We start from the raw sequence: 20865 nt of genomic DNA on the forward strand, positions 1-20865 counted from the left end.
TATTTATATTTTAAATATATAAATAATAACAAAAATAAAAAACAAAAAAAATAATAGATTGACTAGTATAAATGTATTATTTTAAAATATCATCTTAAAATATAAATAAGAATATTCGTACTCTCTTTTCTTTTTTTCTTTTTTTTCTTTTTTTGATAATAAATAAATAAATAAAACAGCCTAATACACTATCATTTGTTAATGCTTGTAAAAAAAAATACGTTAGTGCTTGAATAACTAAAAATTTCTTCTTCAATTCTGTGTTTCTCATTCTTTCCACTTTTATCTACAATGATAAACTTTTACTACTTACAAACATTTAACTATACCTAACTTTTCTGATACTCCAGATAAGATTTAATTGCCAGCTACCTTTTCTGATACTTCAGATAAGATTTAATTGCCAGCTTCATTTTTCATCTTACTCTTTCTCATCGTTTATTTAAAGAAATTCTAACCATACAAAAATATTGTGAACATCTTTTGTGTTATCTATGAATACCGAAATCTTACTCTGAAGAGTGTTCCTTTTTTTTTATATTCCTTGACTCAAATTAAGATTTGATTTTTGAATTTTTATCCTACAACCTTACTATGTTGCTATCTTTTTCTTATTCTCTTTTTTTTTATGTTCATTTTCTTGATTTGATTAATGTGACCTTATGAGCCATTTTTGTTATTTGGTAAATTGCTTAAATTGTTGATATTTTTAACTACAAATTTTTTACTATGATTTTGTTTAATATATTTTCTATTTCTCAGATTATATGCATACTCCACTGAATTGAAATTTTTTTTCTATATGAACCAAAAGTTAAAGATTACTTTCTTGGATATGTTCATGTGTGCCGGAATTAAAATGCTCCTTAACTTAGTCATTTTGTATTGGAAAAATAATTTAATGTTCTAATGTCTAAAGAGGCATATCTTCTTTTATCTTTTGGTCCTATTATGAATTTACGATAAAATCTTTTGGTTCTATTGTGAATTTACGATAAAGTCCCAATTTATAAACAAATAGGCTGCTATCATTTTTTATATTCATGAGTATTGACAAACAGTATAAAATCCTGTTTCATATTCAATTCTTATTTTACTGCTTAAACCAGATTAAACCCATATAAGCTCAACTTTTATTCATTTTTTATGCACCACCTTCTACCTTTACAACTTGTTCGTCCATTGTTGATAACCCTGAAACCCAATACTTGGATTCTTCAATCTGTACTCTCATGGCAACCTCAAACCACAATCTGTCAACGAGTCTCCCTTCTTCATTCAAAGTGGTCATTTATGATAAGCCTGTTGTCAAAAATGGCAAAGCCTTTGCTCCTGAACCAGATGCCTCAAAATAAAAAATATGAGAATCTCAGGTGCTATTCTCTTTCACCATTGACGTTGTAGGCTCAGCTTTTATCGGCCCTATCATCTCTCCCAATGTCGCAAACAAGATTAAAAAAATTCTTTCATCGTCACTCTCAAAGAAAATTCGTTGCTTTCCAAGACTCCATTCCTATTGCATACTTCGACTCACACAGCAGGCTATTCCAAACCTTCCCCCCCCCAAAGACTAACATTGAAGGCTACCGTACTTGGTTAGATAGGATTGAAACCGAGAAGATGACCCTGTAGAAAGAAATTGAAATATACGATCTAATTCAACTTAGTAAAAACTCTTACACCGTTAATTCAAGACTAATGGGAGGTGTATTATACTTTTGGGATGAGACTTCCCATACTTTTCACACTCCGTATGGCATGATTACTCCTAATCTTCTGGATATAGATGCTATAACTAACTAACCTTTCTTGGGAGAGGAAATTTTAACTACTACCAAGTCGACCATAGGAGTTGAGTATTCTATTGGCCTCTCTTCCACCACCTACCAGAGCTTCATTCGCAATAATAAAGGTAAAAATGAAGAACATGTTTCTGATAATGAGCACATAGCCTTCCTTCTCTATTGGTTGAGCGGAGTTATTTTCTGTGCCCGGAGTATTCAAGTCGAAGCCACTTATCTTCTATTGGCCATTATGTTAGTCGAAGGTAGGAAGTTGTGTCTAGCTAACTTGTTTTTGGCTCAACTATATCTCATTTTAGATTGGATCACAGACCTTATGAGGGAGAAAAAGAGAATAAATAATGTTGACGGTCCTGTTTAGTTTTTTCAATTATGGCTTTCTGCCATTTTTGAGTCTGAACTACAACTACATTCGACCCAAAAAAGTCCTACAGATTCTGTGATTGTAGGACACCGTTTGCTTAAATTAATTTTTTCTGACAAGTTAATAGCTTCATATGATAAGATGAAACACTTCTTTCGTGCTTTCTGTTATTTGCCAGAAAAAGACCACCATAACAATCTGTCTCTTTTTGCCAACTGTCAAGCTAGTCCGCTTGGTTGACGCAATCTCTTACTCTAGCTAAGATTAAACAGGAGAAAAGTATCACTATTTGGTTATAATTCTTGACTTCCCAACTACTTTTTGCTGGATTCTCAGGTTGAGATGACCTAAGAATAGTAGTCTATATGCCAAACACCGTTTCTAGACAATTTGAATTAGCTCAAGCCATTCTGTCTCCTTACCATCTTCAAGAGTCTCAACCTTTGCATACCAAAGCCACTTCACTAGAAGATTATTGAACTTTTAGAAGAACAATGCTTTTCGGAGAAATAAATTCCACCTATTCCTTTTAAAGCTTTGTCTGTTGACCACATTAATTAATTTTTTTTTGTGAAAAACCTATTATTCTTCCATTAAAGTCACTTTTAGTATCTATTGTCAAAGGATGACCACTACTCTTGTGATGCAACAAGTGAAGAGAGCATCAATCATTAAAAAAAAAGTAATTATAAATAAATCATTTGTCCATTTGAATTCAACAAATTATACTCTTCTCTGTGTTATTATTATTAATATTATTTTTTATTCATGCATGATGCCTTCTAAGCGTATCACAATAGTATCTGTTTTAATTTTGTGGCAACATTAAATATATGTCAATTGACTTTTGTCTTAACTTTTGAGATTTCAGTTGAGAGCTTTTAACATATACCCTTTCATTGTTCCGATTGATATTGTTAATTGACACAATTTTTTCTAACTTCAGAAGTAACAAAATCTTGACTTCATGAAATCATTTAACTTCTTTCATGTGTTAAGCTCTAAGTGTCAATTAGATTTGATAAAATTTCTAATCCTGTAAAATCTCCACACTAACATTCTAATAGATTTGACTCCAAGCACCGATAGACTCAACAAAAGTTTCAAGTCAATTAGGCTTCTGTACTTATGAATTACATACCCAAATGTCAAATGAGAGAGTTTTTTTCACAGAGAAAAAAATTACCTCACTTGCTGCCAATCCTCCTTTGAGAAAGACTTCTAGTAGACTTGTAGAAAAAAAGAAACCCAATCATAATTACTTAAGTCGTCGGGTCAAAAGGAAACTTGAACCAATTACGATGTCATCATCTTCAAATAATGATGATATTGAAGACACATCAAGTACATCTAATGACAACAATGATAGACCAGCAATCTCTCAAAACAATGATGAGGAAGATAAGAGCAACTCGTCTACTGATAAAGCAGTAACTTCTCTTCTAAAGATAATGATGTTGATGCCTTCCGTCTCAGTGGTCAACTTATTTCTCATGTATATTCATATATTCTGACATCTTCCATGTTAAAAACAACATTGTTTTGAAGGACTTAAATATTGATGATATCTCTCATACTGATTTTTTTTTATCATATGTTAATCTCATTAATAATTTTCATCCTCATTTCACTTCTCGTTTTAGATCACCGCAACTCGTACCACTTTACTGATTATGTCAAACACTGAAGATATGATAGCTACTACATCTGATAAACCTACACGCAACACCAAATCTAATAAAGTATGATATGTCATTTAGATTGATTAATATCTCTTCTTTATATCTTTTTTTTTGTTGACATCTTCTTTTGCATTCTTGTTTAGATTCAAAATTCTAAAACTCCTCTGAGTGAACTACCAGAAAAACAAATGCCAATAATTTCTATCCATGCTCATACTCCCAATACTGTAGTGAATGACTTGTTGTCTGACTTAGAAGATTTGAATGAAGCATATGCATGTAGTATGGATACGAAGAAGGTCATAGTTAAATCTTCCTCTACCATCCAAAGTCACCTTCCAACAGAACAGCTCCATATTACATCTCCCACAGTCAAGACTGTTGACAAATCCATCCTGCTTCCCTTGGACAAACAACTTGGTGCCATCCTATCCAAACCTCTTTTGACACTTGCCACCGATCTGAACCTTAAGGCTCAGCTTTCTAACATTCTTTAGACCTTTTCAATTACACTACATCCTGAGACTATTCCTTTGTTGGCTCATTTGCGAACGGTCTACGAGAACCTTTATGTGAAATTTTTGGACTCTCAAGTAGCCATCTCATCACATCAACTGAATTTTTTTTAAGTTGAAACAAGACATCTTGTCTTTTGAGATTGCTAAAAGTACTTTACCTGCCCATATTGCAAAACCTAAATATCAGACTCAAATTATTTGAGAAGATTCAAGATTTGGAACAATAGCTGACTGTCAAGAGAGAGATTAAAAATAGGTTGGACGCTGCTTTGATAAAGAATGAAGGTCAATTTGTCAAAGCAAGCAGCATGCTTGATAGTAGCAATGCATCCTTACAATCCCTTGAAAAGAAGATACTTTTTTTCGCATCAAGTTGCAAAAGAAGTTAGGAACTTCTAAATCGCTCTTCAAACTGAAGTTACCCGTTTGAAAGAGATCTTTGAGGCTTAGTCTTATATTTCTCATATGAACTTCTTTCCTTTTAATATGTTCCTACAATCTTCATTTTTTTTTAGAATTTATTTATTTATTTTTGTATGCACCCTATCTTTATTTTGTAGACTGATTAACACTTGCTATATTTGAAAAACTATTACATTACTTCATACTAAGTCAATTATTGATATCACAATGACCTCTTTTGTATTTCATTTGAGATGACCTCCATATTTGTCTATATCAGGTTGCACTGATACATGCCGTCTCATGTGTATTTGTCTTAAGTATAGTCAAAGTAAATTAAGTGTGCATTTGTTAACATGCTTCTAGTTTTACAAAAGTTTACCACGAACCATTTCATTTTTATAATTAAGTTATTTTTCTGCATTGACTCTTATTTTAAATTAATACATTGGATACATATTTCCCTTATAAAATCTAATGCTTTACATTGTCAATGAAACTTGTAATTCATAGGAATCACATGGATATGTCATCTTATACTCATACTAAATTTGACAAACTAAATTGCAAACATTAGTTAGTTCTTCATTTTAGACTTTGACATTTCAATTAGACATTTTTGTATCCCTAAACATGTGGAATGTTTACCTCTTGAATGCCTGGCCTATATTCTTTTAAATACTTTCCATTTATTGAAGGAATTCTTTTAATCCAACTTCAATAATCTTATAGGCATTTTCAGAATAAACTTTGTCAACCACATAAGGTCCTTCCTAAGTTGGAGGCCACTTACCATAAGTTTTTGACTTTTTTTTATAGGCAAAATTATTTTTCGAACTAAATCTCCAACTATAAATGTCATTACTTTAACTCGACGGTTGTATGATTTTGACATAATCTCTTTTTGCTGGATCATGTAACACCCTCACTATCAGAAATCACGCTTCCGGCTGCGCTACTCTGATAGCAATAAGTATTACGACTACTTTACATACTAAATATTAAAATAGGAGCCTGTGACTTGATACTGTATTACTAATTTCTTTGAAAATAAAAAATAAATACTTTATCTTAAGAAAAATACAAGCAAGCATAGATTCATATACAAGACTCCTTACATAATATCTCATAATATAATATACATATAAAACATACAACTTCTATCCCTCTTACAAACTTGTAATAAAAAAGATGAGGGAAGAAAATAATCTAATTAACAAAACAACATATAAACTAAATGCAGTATAACTCTTTTTAACGCTTCTTCATCCTGTTCCTGAAAAGGTAAAGCTGTAGGGGGGTGAGAACCTAACCACACGGTCTCACCACGGAGTTTCAAAGTTGTCATAAGAAGATATTCAATAAGAAAACTGTTTTCAAGTTCAGTGATTATCATTGCTTTATGAATCTTTTAAAAACCAATAGGTAGTCGTTCAAAACCTTTTCGAAGAAACAATGTCTAATTTTTCAAAAATCCGAAACCTTTCCTTTCTTATAAAAGAATCTCAATCAGAAACTAACCACGCAATCAAACAACACAATCATTAACTCAGCACCAAATTTCATTCTCAAATGTAGCACGCCAGAACAAACATAGGCAAGACAGACAAGGAAAGCACAAGTAAGCAGCAGTTACAGCAAATAGTTTAAGTAGCAGTTACCAACAGTTTAGCAATTAGGCAAACCAAAACAAGTTCAAACCCAAGCAAAGCATACAAATGCATATGATGCATGCCTGTCCTATGGTTGATGAGGCTCATCTCTCGGTTATCCAGCCAACCCGACAAGTCTGAATTGTCCTTATACGGTCCCCCGACGTGCATCCCCAAGAGTCTATGCATAGCTTTTTCTCAAATAATCAATATTACTCAATGGGGGTAACATTCCCGGGAATTTATATAGTGCCCGGTTACACTTACGTCGTAGGGTCAACAGAGTATCGAGTTTTCAACCTGGTACACGTGGTGGCAAGCCACGGCACTTAATTCAGGGAACCTCGTATCTCAGATATTTCAAATTCATAAGCCATATAAATAATTCAAAGATCATATCTCAACATTCTCAACATCATAATCATTCATCAATCCAAATCTCATTTCCAAATTCATTCAAAAATCATATTTCAAAGAAAATCCGCATCAATCCTCATCATCCTTCTTTCCATCCCGTTCATTAACAATCCCAATTTCAAACATAATTTTTTCTTTGATAAATAAATCAATCTTAAAACATATAATGTTTAAAAACAAATCTTTTTAAGTAATTACTTCAAATAAAACTTAAAATTTCGGCAGCACCTCCTCTAAAACTCGGACACTGCCACCCTTTTCGGGTCCCAACCAAATCAAACCAAACGCCTGTTAATCATTCAAATCACTTCCAATAACAATTTTTACCACAACCACACTCAACCCAAGGAAATTGCAAAATCCAGAATCCAATCAACCAATCCTATAAATCGCAATCTAAATCAACCTTATTCAACAGCATCAATCAATAATTAAGAACTCTCGGTTTTCTCAAACAGTTTCAGACCAAACCGTTCCTCAAACCCTGTTCGAACCATTTCCAAAATAATAAATTATTCTCAATAAGCAAACCGTTTTCAAATACTAAGTCCTTTCCAAATTTGTTTTAAAATCAAATTCCGATACAAATCGGGTTCGATATCAAATTAAATTTTAATACTAAATCTTTTCTAAAATCAAATCGTTTCCAAAATTAAACTAAATGCCAATAATAAATCTCTTTCAATAATTCAAGGAAAACCATTTTAACAACATCAATCAACTAATCAAAATACCCAACTTTCTTAATTGATCAATCTATCAATCAAACTAATAATCTCATTCTTCCAAAACAACTCAATTCAATTCATAAGACTTACGAAATCACAAAAAATGTATCTCACGCATTAATATCGATTTATAACAACTCTGGAAAGTAAAACAAGTTTAAGGAAAAGCACCCCTACCTCGAATAATCAAAACCCATAGATCAAATACGTCAAAGAAACCTTTTTCCCTCGACTCGCACTCAACGGCAGCTGCATCCGCCACTCCGTTTACTTCCACAACGACAGAAACGACTTTTATTTCAACCATGCAATTTCCAGAACACGGCCCTAGAACGTCAACATCACGAAATTCTCAAAAATCTATAGCAGAACAATAGCAATAAGGGTTTCAAGGCTAGAATAACTCACTGTGTCTAAAAAGAAATGAGGTAACGGAGCGGTAGCAGCTCTGGCAGCTACTGTAAGACCCAGATCTTCTGAAAAAGGGCTATCATTAGCTAATTTCAAATTCAGTGTTTCTGTAGCTTTAATTTCAGAAATTTCTCTATTAAGGAAAATTAAGGCAAGTTTTGATTTATTGAATTTGAGATGAGTTATGATTATTATCCAATTTTATAATTATTGGATCATTTTCTATATTTGAATTATAAAGTTGATAGTTATGAAATAATAAGGATTTTATATGATTTGGATTAGATAAGTGATATTTTAAATATTAATATTGCTATTTTGGAAAATGAAGAAATTAAGTATATTATTTCTAATTATTTGGTTGGGACATTTTATTGAAAATAATTTGTAAAATTGATGAGCAAATAGTATTTTCATACATTAATTTTATTGGATTAAAATTTGCTCCTAATTATCATATTACCCCTATTTTTATTTGAATTTACAAAAATGTCCCTAACCCTAACTTTTGAAAGTGAAACCCAAATCCTTCCCAACCCAGCCGCCACACTCAACCTGCTTCCCTTCCTCCTTCCATTCACACAAATGCAACTCAATCAGAAGCAGCAGCAACGCTGCAATGAGAAAGAAGAGAAGCTGAAGGGGGGATTTGAGAGACGGAGGGTTCAGAGGGGAGGGAGACGCCGTCCTCCTTGTCGCCAGAACCGCGAGGAGCTTCGTCGCCATAACCGTGCCGTCGCCCCTACCCAATCGTGGCTCTGCCAACCACCACCTCGTTCTATCGCCTGAGGAGAATCGCAACGGCGAGAGGGAGAGCTCGTGCGCGAAGGGAGCGCGCAGGGGAGAGGAAGGAGGCACTGTTTGGCCACCGCACCTCACCGCCGTCGATGGAGATCTGGGAGTCGCCGTCAATCATCATTAAGCCGCGTCGAACCCAGGACTGCGGGCGTGAGGGATGCGATGCAGGAGCCCGACACGAGAAAGAGGGAGCACGCGTTCTCGCGCGAGGGGAAGGCGACGCTGTTGTCATCGCCGTTGCTGAGCTGCCGTCGCCGTTCCTCCAGAACCGCCACTGCTGGGTCGCTGTGAAGAAGGGGTCCGCTGCTGCGACGCCGCTGCTACTGTGGCTGTCGCGGTGTTCATCGCGTCCCTGGTCATCGCCGGCTGTTCTGATGATGTCAAGGGGTTCAGGCCGCCGCCGGTGTCGCTGCCGGAGAAGGGAGCTGCATCTCTGTGATTCTAACCGCCGGGGATGGTCCTATGACTTCCGGGACCGCCGCCGGAGCTTTTGGCCATTTCTGTCGCTTGAGACCCTGCTGCCGTCGCCAGAAAAAGTATGCCGGTAAGGGTTTCGAATTTGATTTTCGTTTCTTATGAGATTCTGGAGTTTTATTGTTGCGGCATGTTGGTTTCAGTCACCGTTGCCGGAGTCGGGTCGCCGCAGCCGCTGGAGGTGGCTGCCGGGGCCACCGCCGAACTGGTTCAGGGACCACTGCTGTTTCGGTTCAGCCGCTCTTTCTTTAGTTCGGTAAGCATTTCGATTTGAAAGCCTTTTAGTTACCGTTCTGTTATCATACGCTGAGGTTTGTGGCGTTAATTGCTATAAGATTGAGTTTCGGTTGTTGTATGTTGCGATTAGAGTTGTTAAGACTGTTGCGAAAGTGGCTTGGAGCTGAGGTTTTGGTTGCCGCCAGTTCAGTTTGAGACAGAAAGGACTTGATGAGGCATTTGGGTTATGGATTTGCGTTTTGAGGTAGGGGCGCTTTCCGAAAATTATAGTTTATTATTGGAATTATTACATATGGGTACTGATGTGAGGATGTGTATTTGGTGATTGTATCAGTCCTATGTATTATTTGATTGTTTTGTATGATTATGGGTGTTTGTTTGACTGGACTGTTGTGTGGTTTTGTGAAACGAAATGCTTTTGAAGTTAATTCTTTTAAAGCTTTGAGATCGGGTTGAATTCGTTGGAAAATAATTTGAATTTGAATGGATTTTTTTTTGAGAATGTGTAATATAGAATGCACTCTTGATTTCAGCCTGGCTGGCTTTAAATGAGCTGGTTTTTGATAAATGACTGTTGCTGAACCATTTCTTTAAAGCTTTAGAAATGAGTGTATTCGGCTGATAATGATTTGATTTTGAAACGGTTTTCTTGAAATATGGAATTGAGATGACTGTTGGATTTTTGGCTTGCCTTGGACTGATTTTTGAAGTTTGGACTGTTGGAAAAGGATTGTGGAATGCTTTAGAATTTATCATGGGGGGTTGAAGTTGGTTTTACCTAAGTAAAGGAAACGGCTTTGAAAGAAGTAAATGATTTACGTGACTCGGTTTGGCTTAGATCCTATTTTCTTACTCAAATCAGAAAGCCAATGTTTTAATGATTTTAAATGAATTTGGCGAAATGAGATATGTTATTCTCCCCTAAAGACTTGGGACTCTGCCGAGAAACTTTGTTATAAAATTCCATTGTTGAATGGATGATTTTGAATGTTTCACAATAAATCTTTAACTTGCCATGGTTATGGAAGTTTGGAAAGAGGATGCCGAGAGTGGCATTGTTTTCAAAGGGGAATTTACCTTGAGTAAAAGTGGCTTATGAGCCTGAAATGATTTGAGAAATGAGATCTTTAAAGCCAAGGCTGAAAAGAGTTGAAACTCGATTTCAAAGTGAAATGAATTGAGAAAATGATTTATGGCTTAAATGCCGACTTTATGAATTTAATGATGTTGAATGGTGGAAGTGTTGTTTTGTTGTGAGCCGGAATGGCTGTGTATGATTATACATATTGGTTGGTTCTGGATTGAACCGTGAGCCCCAGTGATGGTGATGGATAAATATTCACCAGTGAGGGTGATGGATATGGATCATGATTATGATCAAGTTTATGATGAGTATAACTCGAGTAGGGGATGCATGACAGAGGGACAGTCCAATGGTTAGCTACCAGGACTTGTCGGGTTGGCTCTATAACCGACAGATGATATCATCAGCCACTAGGGACAGGCATGCATCATATGCATTTGTGTGACATTGGTTGGGTGTGCATATTATACTTGGTTTGCCTATGTGATTAATTGCTAACTGTTCTACTTGTAATAACTGTTTGTTTGTGCTTGAACTTCCTGTTTGTGTTTGCATCTGGGACTCTGTTGGATTGTGGTGATTGGTTGTTGGTTGGATTGTTTGGGCCTAGGGCCGTGGTTGGAAAGAGATGAACTGATGGTTGATTTCGGTTTTTGTGTTTCCTGGTTTGGAATAAAATTATGAAAGGCTATTTTGGTTCCGCATAGATAAACCGTTTTGAAAGGCTTTTGAGTTTTGAGAATTGAACGGCTCTTCTTTCCGAAAAGATTTCCGACTTTACTTTCATTGTAAACCGTTGTTTTTGAAAAGAGGCATAAGACGGTTATGAATCACTGGTGCGGTTATCTTCACGTATCCTATTACAGTAATTTCCAAAAACCCTCTACTGAGAACCCTTTCGAGGATGATGTTCTCACCCCCCTACATTTTTCCCCTTTCAGGTTATGGGCGCAGAAGTCACGAGAAGTTTATTTAGTTGTTGAGATGCTCTGTATTGTTTTAGACTATTATTTGTACCCTCGCCTTTATCTTGAGATATTCTGTAAGAGGGATAGGAATTGTATTGTCTAATGCTTGTAATATCATTTATATGTATGTATATATATATATATGGATGTACTCTTTATGAGTTTTGTAAGTTGTATGGTATCTATGGATGTATGTTATCGGATGAAAATATTTTGGGAGCGGTATTGCGGTTTAAAGATTTAAACAGGCTCATATAGTATTAAATAATGTAAAAGTCGTCGTAATGTCCGAGCTATCAAAGGCGCGCAGTCGGAAGCGTGAGCTTTGGTAGTTAGGGTGTTACATTATGGTATCAGAGCCAGAACCCGAATCGATGTGCCAGCGAGGGTGCTGGACTCCCTTAGGGGGGTGGATTGTAAGGCCCACATCGGTTGGAGAGGGGAACGAAGCATGCCTTATAAGGGTGTGGATACCTCTCCCTAGCATGACGCGTTTTGACGAGTGAGTGTGGGGGGCTTAGGCTATCATCCCTATCGTCAAAGGCAAAACCGTGAGGCCTTGTGTGCCAAAGCGGACAATATCGTGCTAGTGGGTGGTCTGGGCTGTTACAGCTACCTCAAGTGACGGCGGTGGCCCGAGTCTCTACTGACAGCAACTGAAATAGCCAAGCAGCGACAATAATGTTTTCGGAATTCAAGAGAATAGAAACCAAACTCAAAAACCTTACCGGCAGTGGCCCTCAACTACGGCAGCGCCGTTTTCCAGCAACAGAGGCTCGGCCATCCTCCTCCAACAGCGGCGACGGAGCACGCGGCGGTGACGGCACGCAACTCGGCGACGGTGATGTGACGGCTCGCCTCCTTTCTCGCGTCGCACCGTCTCTGTCTCTCTCAATCTCAGCGTCGCTTTCCCTTTCTTCTTCGAGCTCGACGACATCAGACCCATGGTGGCGACGGCAGCGTTCTGTGGGGTGAGTGTGGCAGGGGCTTTGTGTGCTAGGAGTGAAGGTGGTGAAAGTGAGGAGTGGCGATGGAGGGTTAGGTTAGAAGGGATTAGGGTTTTGTGTTTTATTTTTAGAATTAGGGTTTAATTTGGGACAAATGTGAAATTAGGGATTTTTGGACAAATTGAGGTTTTGTTAAGTTTAAATAAAATTAAGAGACATTATATTAAATTAAATATAAAATATCCATCTTTAAAATACCTTTCAATTACAAATTTATAAATTAGTTTCGATTAAATGCTAATTAAATAAAAATTGGAGACAAATAAATTAATTCTCCTTCATTTATAAAATAAGGTTAAAAATATAAATATTTAAAATTAAGGCATATAAAATATTCACTATTTTTCAATTATAAGAACTCTAAATAAAAAATAAGAGTTTACTCAACTTTTATATATAAATCTCCGAAATACAGTCTTAAATAAATATAATGCATCGTAAATAATTAATTAATAACTTTTAAAAATTTAGAGGTCTTACATCCTACCCCACTTATAAAAAGTTTCGTCCTCGAAAATTAACTTAATACACAACATTCTAAAATAGTTTTGAATACTTTAAAAAAAATAGAGATCTTGGCAGATATATGTATTAATTTTCCAAATATCGAATAATTTGTAAAACTTAGGTGTAAGGAAAAAGTGTGGTCTAAAGCAAAAGTTACAAAGTGGTTTAAAACAAAAATGTCACATGGGTCTGAAGCAACAGTACTTTACTTTCTAAATGCGTTTTAGATAAGCAAGAAAGTTTAGTTTAGCATATTTATACACATAGATGTTCAAATACTAAATAACTATAAGATTTAAATATAGGGTAAAGTATGGTATAAGGCAGGAGATATAAGATAGGCGTTCACAAAGCAAAGTTATAGTTAATGTGGCAAAATGGCTACAAAACAAGCTGGTATTTAAACAACGGGTAAAACGTTCGCTCACTAATGTCGTATCCACTTCAAAACTTCAATTTGCAACTCCATCAATCACTTCGCAACCCAAAAAAAAATTGGTCACAAGCCTATCATCTACAAATTTTCACATGGAAACAAAACTACCACAACCCCTTATAATGTCACACACTTACTGCTTCATCTTTTCACGCTCACGAGCAGCATTCTAAGGAGACTAACATTTCATTCGCTATGCCCAAAGGTCATACGTGACTCTAAAGCAATCCCCGAATTATTTTAGAAGGTTACAAGACATGAGACAAGGTCAGGTGACAAGGACGACGTTCACAAGAATTTAACAGACAACCTTGAGGATTAGAAAACAATACAACGGTCTGAAACGAATTCAAACTGAGTCAAGGAGTATGAGGTTTATAGAAAAGAAAATCTAAGGCCAAAGACAATTCACAAGATTCGAGTATGAATGAAACTCTTTTGAATGCATCGTTTACAAGAATCGGAACTTAAGAAAATCATTTTACATTCCAAAGGAAAAGTATACAACAACATATTTGTAAAAAAAAAACGAAAACATAGATGTGACCTTACTTGAATACAATTTTAGGTTGTAAGAGATTATGTAAAGTTTGAAAAGGTATGAGTAAAAATATTTAAGCGCTTCACTAACCAAACGCATGTATAAAACTAGCATATAGTCAAAAGAAAAATCCAGTTATAGTTCATCAAAACATTTTCCAAGTTTAAAAATGGAATGGGAGAGCTTCAAGAAGTGGAAGCCATAACCAATCCCCAGTATTCCAAGTCTAGTTCAATCTCAATCAAGGTTTTAAACTCATTCATTGTTATGCGGCAATCTAAACAATCGATCTTAGTTCGAAAACTTAGCAACCTGACACGTGCTCAAACATAACAGTGCAAAATCAAACGCCATAACCTGCGACATTTCAAACTCACCAAATTTACTTCTTGCATCAACAAGCTGTGTACAAAAAACTAGCATATTGTTACCCATGTCCAGGGGTCGCACATGACACCGAAGCACTCGAGTTTACTTAGAGGGATAAAATACCTAGAAAGAGTAAATCAAATGACAAGGGCAACATTCACATAAAGTCAAAAGGATGAATAGAGTCGCAATTTAACAGGAATGCGCAATAACAATGAAATATTTCAAAAGGAGAGTCAATTTACATTTTTCCTAGGAGATCTGAACTGAAGAACTTCAATAGGGATCATAAGAAAGGTTAACATATCTAGCCGAAACAAATTTAGGCCGAATAAAGGACATACAAAGTTTGCAAAAGAGAAGATAACATGATTCAAGGCAATGTTTATAAGATGTTAAGTGGATGACATGGAACACACTTAATTAGGACATCCATTAATAATGGACAAAACTAAGAAAATCATTCCACCTTCTTAAAGGAAGATACGAGATAAACGTTTCTCAAAGGAATTTTAGAAACATAAGTGTTGCTTTATGCCAAGATAAGTTTGAGTCAAAATAAGGTATAAAAAGCTTGTTAATTTTAATTAGAGAAAATGCAAAATCTTGGAAGATACTCAAGTATATAATCAAGTAAGAATTTGCATAGAAGACTGTAGTATGGTTGGAAAAATTTAAGTTGTATTCAAACCACATAAAAGCTTTCAAAATCCACATAAGAAAGTGCATGCAAAGGTAAAGACAATCTTGTTGAGATTTTCAAAGAATTGTTGTGGGCTTAATCGAATAGAGAAAAATAAAAGTAAAATTCCTTTAAAAGATCCTAAGTAAAAATTCAAAAAGAATGCTATAAGACGCAAAGTATCACAACAGAACAAGATACAAATGAAATACAGAACATAGAGCGGAAGGATCAAACCCCATAATTAGTTTGCTATGACAATAACTCTTCGAGTTCAAAATTGTTTAAAATTAAAGGGTTGTGCATGTACTTCTTAAGAGAGATATTTCAAAAGATTCAAGCAAACTTACAGGAATACATTAAAACAGAAAATAAATCAAATCAAAACTTCTTTAGAAATGTCTGAAACAAAATTTTCGAGAAGATTAAATAAATTATTGTACATCACAACGGTGCAGGTTCGAGTCATTACAAGGGTTTTCCTAGCTCATGTAAAGGAATTTAAAATCGATGACCACATTGTAAGAATCAAAAGAGAAAACTAAGAACCGATCAATTAGATTATGCGTAAGAAAATTCAAATTACTTTTCAAGATGTAGTCAAGCAAGTGATTCCAAAATGAAGAAAAAAGAAATAAATGATACGTCAGATAATGGCACGATTCACAGCGCATTCGTTACACTATCCAGTTAGAAAGAAATACAAAGCTTACAAGTGAGGGTAGCTAAAATCAATCATTAATGTTTCCAGAGATCTATGAATCATTTGTGACACGAGAATAAATCCAAGATCAAGTTAAGGAGTACAGAATTTATAAAGATGGCTATTAATAGTGATAAGGGTAAATACCTCAAAAGTTTCAAGCAACAATCGAATACAAAACCAAGCAAAGACAATGTATGAATGGTAAGATAAGGTTGACAGTTAAATCAATCACATTTCATGAAGGAAATAATGAATAAAAAATTCCAATGCAATTGAAAGAGAAGGAGGTAACACTAGGCACGATTAAAGGATTATACGTCGATACGGAATTAACTTCAAAATTAATTGATAACGCTCTCAAAGCCCATGAATAGTATCATTGATCAATCTTACTTTATCTATGATAACCCATTAACTTTTTCGTAGACATAACTTTTAACATTAAGTTGGCCAGACTTAACATCAGCAGTTATGCAACAATAAGCTAACAGCATTAATCAATAGACAGTCATGTTCATAAAACTCTAATTCTTGTTATCTGAACAAAACCTGCAACATGACAAACACTCAGAGTATGCAATGAAGCATAGTCAGTCCATTCCCAAGGCTCTGATCAGGATGAACTGCTCTGATACCATAATGTAACACCCTCACTATCAGAAATCACGCTTCCGGCTGCGCTACTCTAATAGCAAGAAGTATTACGACTACTTTACATACTAAATATTAAAATAGGAGCCTGTGACTCGATACTGTATCGCTAATTTCTTTGAAAACCAGAAATAAATACTTTATCTTAAGAAAAATACAAGCAGACATAGATTCATATACAAGACTCCTTACATAATATCTCATAATATAATATACATATAAAACATACAACTCCTATCCCTCTTACAAACTTGTAATAACAAAGATGAGGGAAGAAAATAATCTAATTAACAAAACAACATATAAATTAAACGCAGTATAACTCTTCTTAACGCTTCTTCATCCTGTTCCTGAAAAGGTAAAGCTGTAGGGGGTGAGAACCTAACCACACGGTCTCACCACGGAGTTTCAAAGTTGTCATAAGAAGATATTCAATAAGAAAACTGTTTTCAAGTTCAGTGATTATCGTTGCCTTATGAATCTTTTAAAAACCAATAGGTAGTCGCTCAAAACCTTTTCGAAGAAACAATGTCTAATTTTTCAAAAATCCGAAACCTTTCCTTTCTTATAAAAGAATATCAATCAGAAACTAACCACGCAATCAAACAACACAATCATTAACTCAGCACCAAAGTTCATTCTCAAATGTAGCACGCCAGAACAAACACAGGCAAGACAGACAAGGAAAGCACAAGTAGGCAGCAGTTACAGCAAATAATTCAAGTAGCAGTTACAAACAGTTTAGCAATTAGGCAAACCAAAACAAGTTCAAACCCAAGCAAAGCATACAAATGCATATGATGCATGCCTGTCCTATGGCTGATGAGGCTCATCTGTCGGTTATCCAGCCAACCCGACAAGTCTGAATTGTCCTTAGACGGTCCCCCGACGTGCATCCCCAAGAGTCTATGCATAGCTTTTTCTCAAATAATCAATATTGCTCAATGGGGGTAACATTCTCGGGAATTTATATAGTGCCCGGTCACACTTACGTCGTAGGGTCAACAGAGTATCGAGTTTTCAACCTGGTACACGTGGTGACAAGCCACGACACTTAATCCAGGGAACCTCGTATCTCAGATATTTCAAATTCATAAGCCATATAAATAATTCAAAGATCATATCTCAACATTCTCAACATCATAATCATTCATCAATCCAAATCTCATTTCCAAATTCATTCAAAAATCATATTTCAAAGAAAATCCGCATCAATCATCATCATCCTTCTTTCCATCCCGTTCATTAACAATCCCAATTTCAAACATAATTCTTTCTTTGATAAATAAATCAATCTTAAAACATATAATGTTTAAAAACAAATCTTTTTAAGTAATTACTTCAAATAAAACTTAAAATTTCGGCAGCACCTCCTCTAAAACTCGGACACTGCCACCCTTTTCGGGTCCCAACCAAATCAAACCAAACGCCTGTTAATCATTCAAATCACTTCCAATAACAATTTTTACCACAACCACACTCAACCCAAGGAAATTGCAAAATCCAGAATCCAATCAACCAATCCTATAAATCGCAATCTAAATCAACCTTATTCAACAGCATCAATCAATAATTAAGAACTCTCGGTTTTCTCAAACAGTTTCAAACCAAACCGTTCCTCAAACCCTGTTCGAACCATTTCCAAAATAGTAAATTATTCTCAATAAGCAAACCGTTTTCAAATACTAAGTCCTTTCCAAATTTGTTTTAAAATCAAATTCCGATATCAAATCGGGTTCGATATCAAATTAAATTTTAATACTAAATCTTTTCTAAAATCAAATCGTTTCCAAAATTAAACTAAATGCCAATAATAAATCTCTTTCAATAATTCAAGGAAAACCATTTTAACAACATCAATCAACTAATCAAAATACCCAACTTTCTCAATCGATCAATCTATCAATCAAACTAATAATCTCATTCTTCTAAAACAACTCAATTCAATTCATAAGACTTACGAAATTACAAAAAATGTATCTCACGCATTAATATCGATTTATAACAACTCTGGAAAGTAAAACAAGTTTAAGGAAAAGCACCCCTACCTCAAATAATCAAAACCCATAGATCAAATACGTCAAAGAAACCTTTTTCCCTCGACTCGCACTCAATGGCAGCTGCATCCGCCGCTCCGGTTACTTCCACAATGACAGAAACGACTTTTATTTCAACCATGCAATTACCAGAACTCGGCCCTAGAACGTCAACATCACGAAATTCTCAAAAATCTATAGCAGAACAATAGCAGTAAGGGTTTCAAGGCTAGAATAACTCACTGTGTCTAAAAAGAAATGAGGTAACGGAGCGGTAGCAGCTCTGGCGGCTACCTCAAGTGACGGCGGCGGCCCGAGTCTCTACTGACAGCAACTGAAATAGCCAAGCAGCGACAATAATGTTTTCGGAATTCAAGAAAATAGAAACCAAACTCAAAAACCTTACCGGCAGTGGCCCTCAACTACGGCAGCGCCGTTTTCCAGCAACAGAGGCTCGGCCATCCTCCTCCAACAGCGGCGACGGAGCACGCGGCGGTGACGGCGCGCAACTCGGCGACGGTGATGTGACGGCTCGCCTCCTTTCTCGCGTCGCACCGTCTCTGTCTCTCTCAATCTCATTTATAAAATAAGGTTAAAAATATAAATATTTAAAATTAAGGCACATAAAATATTCATTATTTTTCAATTATAAGAACTCTAAATAAAAAATAAGAGTTTACTCAACTTTTATATAAAAATCTCTGAAATACAGTCTTAAATAAATATAATGCATCGTAAATAATTAATTAATAACTTTTAAAAATTTAGAGGTCTTATAGATCACCCGCTCTAAAACTCTTAACCTTTCATCATCTAGTTCATTGAGCTCATCATACAAAGAATTCCAATAATCTACTGCTGGTATCTAATCTTGTCTAGCCACCCTTATACATTGCAAATTGATATCAATTGGGAACACTGCATCATGATCGTAAACTAACTTAGACGGGGTAGCTCTAGTAGAACCTCTTAGAGAATTTCGATAAGTCCAAAGAACTTGACTAAGAGTTTGTTACCAATTTCTTGGCTATCTTCCAATATGTTTTTTAATTAATGCAATCAAAATTTTATTCGCTGTCTCCACCTGTCAATTTGCTTGGGCATAATAAGGTGTAGAAAAAAGTATTTTTATATCTCTAGACTTGACATAGTCCATGATATTTTTTTCAATAAATATGGTTCCTTGATTAGTGGTAATAGATTGAGAAATCCTAAACTTATGCACAATATGCTCCTCAATGAAATCAATTATTTCATTGTGAGTTACCTCCCATAAAGGGATAGCCTCTACTCGTTTAAAAAAATAATTAATACCAAACAAAATGAACTTATGACCTTAGAAGAAGGTGGGTGAATTTTCCTAATCATATCTAAAACCCGACCTCTAAACGGTCATGGTTTAATTATAACGTGCAATTCTGATGTTGGAATATGTTGAAGATTTCCATGGTTTTGACATTCCTTACAAGACCTAGCATAATTTACACAATCTCTTTGAATAGTGCCAATATAATCTTGTCCTATTTATCACCTATTTCATTTCTTTTCCTGATTGATGGGCACCACAAATTTCTTTGTGCACTTCGACAAGAGCCAAATACACTTCTTTTTTCTCCCAAACATTTCAAGAGATTTTCATCAGTAGATTTCGTAAATAACACATTATTCATTAGAACATAACTTTGAGTCCTGTATTTAAGTTTTTTATCGACACTAAGATTTGAATTTTTTAAATATTCCACAATTGGCATTCTCTAATTTTCTGGGTCTAGTTTTTCTAACAGCAACATTTCTCTTTCTCTCAAAGACATAAACATTTCTTTTATCCTTACCAATTTTTCTAGTGTTGAGAACTTGATAAATCTTGAAGCAATTTGAGCTAATTCATTTGCTTCTAGATTTAATTCCCGTGGAACATGCCTCATAATGACATTGTCAAATTCGTTCAACAACGTTGTAGCTACATTGAAATACTTTCTTAAATTTTCACTAACACACATATATTCAAGTTATACTTAATGGACTACAAGCTATGAATCCCCAAAAATTTCTATATTTTTTATTCATCTTTCTAATAATAATTTCAATCCCATTACTAATGCCTCATACTCTTCTTCATTGTTAGAAGATGAATAATTTAATTCAAAGAGGAATTTACTTGGCTTGCCATTTGAAAAAATAATTAAAATTTCTATACCAACACTACCCGTATGTCATGAATCGTAAAAAATATAATTTCCAAGGCACCAAACTAACAAAACCCAGTAAACTTTCATCAATGTCAATAAGGATGGTCAATCAGAAAATCAGCTAGAACCTATCCCTTAACGGCTCTCGCAGGAACAAAATGTAAAGAAAATTCTGTTAAGGCCAACATCCATTTTCCTAGTCTA

The 20865-nt window shown here is 35.2% G+C and overlaps 1 long non-coding RNA gene across 1 annotated transcript; it reads right to left on the reverse strand.

Annotated features, from left to right (window-relative positions):
• LOC110262570 lies at positions 3889-19043 on the reverse strand. Its single transcript, XR_002347354.1, has 3 exons — positions 18879-19043; positions 18716-18806; positions 3889-3900 (listed from the first exon to the last, which is right to left on the reverse strand). It is a non-coding gene; the product is annotated as an uncharacterized LOC110262570 (long non-coding RNA).

This window comes from Arachis ipaensis, chromosome B05 (assembly GCF_000816755.2).
Source record: "Arachis ipaensis cultivar K30076 chromosome B05, Araip1.1, whole genome shotgun sequence".
Lineage (NCBI taxonomy): Eukaryota > Viridiplantae > Streptophyta > Magnoliopsida > Fabales > Fabaceae > Arachis > Arachis ipaensis.